Below are 5152 nucleotides of genomic sequence, written 5' to 3'. Positions count from 1 at the left end.
GAAATTCCATTTTTTTTGTGCAGCAAAACATAAACTTATTTGCAAAGACACAAGATGAAGGATGATATTGATCCTACTGCTAGCGAATGACCCTTAAACAAACTCTCAACCCCCTTGCCTTCCACTGGATCACACTGTTAGCAAAATCAAAATCACGTTAAATCCAACGTATTATCTCCCCTGTGGCTGCACCCGTGGAGCTGACAATTGCTGAAGGAAAACACAGCAATGATGATGGGCAATTCCTGATTGTAAGGGCAATTCTGAATACTTCTGACAATTATACCAGAGTTCCATCTTCTGTTCATTGTTACTCTGTTAAAAGATGATTTCTCCTCTCTGCTCAAATGTCTACACTGCCTCCTTTCCTCACTTTTAACTGCTATTCTTTTCTCATTTCACTGAGAGAACTACATGGTCTCATTACCACCTCTACCTGCGTACCTTGCCTTCTCTCCTGCCGCCAAGGATGAATGGTCCTTACTCATCTACTAGAGTCTATTCTCTGGTGATTCTTTTTTTTTTTAACAACTTTATTTCAAACTCACAAAAAGAACAGGAAAAGGCAGCTCAACAAGTTATTACTCCTAAAAAGTTCTTTTTCAGGCAGTTTTATCTCATCTAATTCTAACTGCTAACTCAGAATTCTTCAGTTGAAAAATTCTGGTGATTCTTCAAACTCAGTCCTCCAGTAATTCTCCCTTCTCTCCTGCCTCATCATCTGCCCCACCTCTTTTTTTTAAACATAGGGAAGTGTTTTTGTTTTTTTCCCCTTTTAAATAAATTTTTATTGAGGTGTATCATTCACACATGAACATATGTAAAGAATAAGTATATAGTAAAAGTTGGGAAATTACAAAATAAGCATGCATAACATTATAGAGGGGCCCCAAACATCATCCCTCCACCAACACTTTGTTTTGTTGTAAAACTTTTGTTACAAAGCATGTATTTCCCCCCTCTTCTACTGAATCATTACCTCTAGCACACATGCATGCTAGTATGTCCTCTATCTTTAAAAAAACCAAAAGTAAAAAATTTATCTGGACCCCTCTTTCCCCTTCAGTCACAGTCCTATTTTTCTTATTCTTTTTCTAGCAAAGGTCCTGGGAAACGTCCCTATTTCCTGGTTCTGGTTTATTACCCTCATTCTAGATTAAACCATTTCATCAGGTTTTCATACCTCTCCAAGGTTGTCAGTGATATCCAAGCTCCAATATCTAAGTTCTATTCTTAGTCCTCTTCTTAACTGACCCATCACAGGATGACGGGTTATTGCTCTTTTTTTAAAAAAATTTTTCCCTCACCCCCACTCCTGCCCTGCTGTTTTGCTCTGTCCATTTGCTGTGTGATCTTCTGTATCTATTTCTCTTTTTTTGTCTTCTCTTATCATCTTTCTCTTCTAGGATTCAGGGGATTCGATCCTGGGGACCTCTGATGTGGAGAGAGTTTCCCTGTCAATTGTGCCACCTCAGTTCCTGGCCTCTGCTGTGCTTCACCTTGACTCTCCCCTCCGTCTCTCTTTTGTTGCATCACTTGTGACACACTTGTATAGGCACTGGCTCACCGTGCAGGCACTGGCTCATCACGCATGCACTCATGTAGGCACTTGGCTCACCACGCAGGCACTCAGCTCACCACATGAGTACTGGCTCACTGAGCAGGCATGCTTTCTCTTCTTCTTTTTCATCAGGAGGTCCCAGGGATCAAACCTGGGTCCTCCCATATAGTAGATGGAGACCTTATCACTTGAGCCACATCCACTTCCCACTCTTTCTTGACATAGTTTCTTCACCACACTTGCTGTGTTTCTCTCCTTTCTCCCTGCTCCCTATCCTTCTCAGAGTTCCTTGCTGAGGCTTCCTCATCTACCTGCACTGTAAACATCTGGATACCCCAGAGGTCAGTTCTTGGATTTATTCTTTTTTTTTTTTTTAAGGAGGTACCAGGGATTGAACCTGGGACCTTGTACATGGGAAGCAGATGCTCAACCACTGAGCTACACCCACTCCCCTTATTCATTTTTTAAATTTTATTTTACACTCACTCTTTTGGGCAGCTCATTCAGTCTTGTAGCTATAATTATCATGTGATTACCACTCCCAAATTACCTCCCTAAACTGGATTTCTTTTCTGATCTCTGGTCAAATTCATTTGCCAATTCAATATATCTAAAACTATTCAATGATAAACTCCTTTCTCCAGTTTGTTCTATTCGCAGTCTTCCTCATCTCAGAAAATGGTAATTCCATTCTTCTTGTTACACAGTCCAAAGAACTTGGTGTCATCCTTACCTCCCTTTTATTTTCATGTAGATATCCAGAATCCATCTACTGTTTGACATCTTTGATAGTATCTGTATCATCCTGATTCAAATCACCATACTCTATTGCATGGATAATTGCAATAGAATCAATACTGGTCTCCATGCTGCTTCTTTTGATTTACTGAAGTTAATTCCCAAAAAAAGAATCAGAGGGATCTTATTATAAACTAATTATAAACTTATTATAAACTAGCTCATATTATTGCTTTTCTCAAAACCCTCCAATGGCTCTCCAAATCACTCAGAAGAAGCCAGAAATTTTACCATGAGCTGTTAGTCCATATGGCCTGGTCCTAAATGACCTCTTTGAAGTTATTGCCTACTAATCTCTTTTGCTCACCAGGTCCAGCCATCTAGTCATCCTCGTTTTCTTATAGTTCCAGAAATACACTACTACACACATTCCCTCAGGGGTCTTTGCATTTCCTCTTCCTACTGGTTGAATGCTTTCAAATGTCACCTTTCCTTTAAGGCCTTCTTTTGCAACTCCGTTTAAAATCATACCCCTACACCTCCTATCCCCTTTTCTACTTTATTTTCTTTAAGAATAGTTATCAATGTCTAGCAGACTGTTTATGTAACTTGTTTTATTATTGCCTCCTCTCCTCTCCCACCACTGCCCAGAACTTAAGTTCTGCAAGAACAGGGATATCTTATGCTTTATTCACTGCTGCAATCCAGTGACTGGCAGAAAATAAGTACTTCAGTAAGTACATAGTCAATGAGTGACTAAAGTAACTTAACACTTTGTGTAATCCTTTACAGTTTTCAGGGTGTTTTCATATTCATTCTTTCATTTGGTCACAACCATTCTGTAACTGCAAAATGACTGGTATTGTTAGTTCCATTTTTTTAGAGATAGAAACTGAGGGTTAGAGAGTTCTAAGACTATTTTACCTTAAAACTAGCATTAGGCTCTGGGTCTTATGTCTCTCAATATTTATTACACTTTCTATCACTCATTCATTCACCAAATATTCACTGAGTATCTGCTGTGTGCCAGGCACTGTTCTGTTTGCCAGGGATGTGGAGATGAGAAAGATATGGCCTCTACCTTGGAGCTGCACAGTCTAGTAAAGTTCACCACGCAGGTGCTAGGATGAACGTCTGAATGGGAGTGGGATGGGGAAGGCAGTGGGAACACATGGGTAGCAGTGGCCAATTCCACCTGATGGAATCAGGAAAGACTTGCAGATAACACCTGTATTGTCTTTTGAAAATTAAAGATGAGGTTGCCAGGTGAGCAGAGGACAGAGAAGAAAATTCTAAGCATAGGAATAAATAAGAGTAAAGGCATCATGATTCTGCTCATTTTTTGTTAACAATGACTTAAAAATAATAAACTGCAATGATTTAAATCTCTTTAGTTTGCTTGATATAAAAAGTTTTTGAAGGGTGGGAGGAGAAAAGACCAGCTTTGTAATGAATGTTTCAGCAATTATATTGGGATAACCATATGGGATGTCAATGGTACTGATTGTTTTAAATCAAAAATCTTTATTTGGATGAACAGGTGGCTAGGCTCTCAGAAAGAACTTAAGTAGTCACAGTGGGAAGTATAAGCATGCTGATCTCTGAAGGCATATTGATTGCAGTGCAAATGAGAATCAGTTTTGGTATTAATTTGTCAAAACAAGAAAGTGTAGTTCTTACTGTTTTAAAGCTCTACTGCACAAATTGCTGAAGCCTTATGGGCTGAAATAGTCAACCCCAGATGCATCAACTGCTAACACTTTATTAGCAAAAGCTTCTCTGCATTCAAGTCCTTCAAGATAAATGCCTACGTGAACTTTGGTATTTTGGCTAAAGTTAGACGGACAGAGGGTAGAAATAAGACTGGGTAAGGGGATAGGAGAGGGATATGAAGGCCTTAAGAAAATTGGAAGGTTTGATTTTAGAGGATGGCAAAAATAGATTAAAATTTCAGCATAGGCCGTGCTTGCTTTGGCAGCACGTATACTAAAAATTGGAATGATGCAGAGAAGATTAGCATGGCCCCTGCGCAAGAATGACATGCAAAAATAAAATTTCAATGTAGTTAGAATTCAAAACTGAGTTAGTTTCTCAGTGTTTCTTTTCAAAATTTAACTTTTATTTAATCAAAGTAATACATATTCAATAAAAAAAAAAACCCAACTAGCTCATTACAAAGGACAGTCATTCCCTTGCCACATCCTTCCCTACCCCCAATTCAGGCTTTTTTACAGGCAATTTCATCTCTCTGAACTGTTTCTTCTGTTATTTTCCTTGGTATTTCTAAGAAATGTGCTTATGTTGCTGTTTCTTTATTTTTCAACCTCAGACATGTATTATTGAATCCTACTTTGGAGGATGAGCAGTTAGCCCTCTTGCCACTCCTCAGCTTTGTTCTTTTCCATTTTCTAGATAAAATTGTTTTGCATTTTGGGGTTAAGTAAATATATGATATCGGGACAGTATGGATATTTTTTGTGTGTATTCAAAGCAACAGATTGCAACACTTAAAAAAACATTGGTGTTTATTTATGATTTTACACAATGATTCAATTCATTAATGTTATGTTTTAAAATGTTTTTCTTTAAACTTTTAGGTTCAGCTTATAGGTTTTATTATTCTGACCATATCTATTAAGTTTTAATACTTATTTATAACAGCCTTTCTTAATGTTTGGTCCCATTTACAAATTTAGTTCATTAAAATCCTGTAAACAACTTTAAACATTATCTCCTATTGAATATATTTAATATTTTTAAGCATTTCATTTTGCCAAACAAAGAATTTACACAATCCTAATAAATCTAACAAATTAAGCTTATAAATAAGGTAATCTTCAAATTATCTTTTTT

General features: G+C 37.5%; 1 non-coding gene across 1 annotated transcript; it reads left to right on the top strand.

Annotated features, from left to right (window-relative positions):
* Nucleotides 1–4261: 4261 nt before the first annotated feature.
* LOC111763146 (U6 spliceosomal RNA) lies at nt 4262–4366 on the top strand. Its single transcript, XR_002796070.1, has one exon. It is a non-coding gene; the product is annotated as a U6 spliceosomal RNA (small nuclear RNA).
* Nucleotides 4367–5152: the final 786 nt, after the last annotated feature.

Source organism: Dasypus novemcinctus, chromosome 16 (genome assembly GCF_030445035.2).
Source record: "Dasypus novemcinctus isolate mDasNov1 chromosome 16, mDasNov1.1.hap2, whole genome shotgun sequence".
Taxonomy (NCBI): Eukaryota; Metazoa; Chordata; class Mammalia; order Cingulata; family Dasypodidae; genus Dasypus; species Dasypus novemcinctus.
Note: the sequence above shows the minus strand (reverse complement) of the source record. Positions and strands in the feature narration are given on the sequence as shown.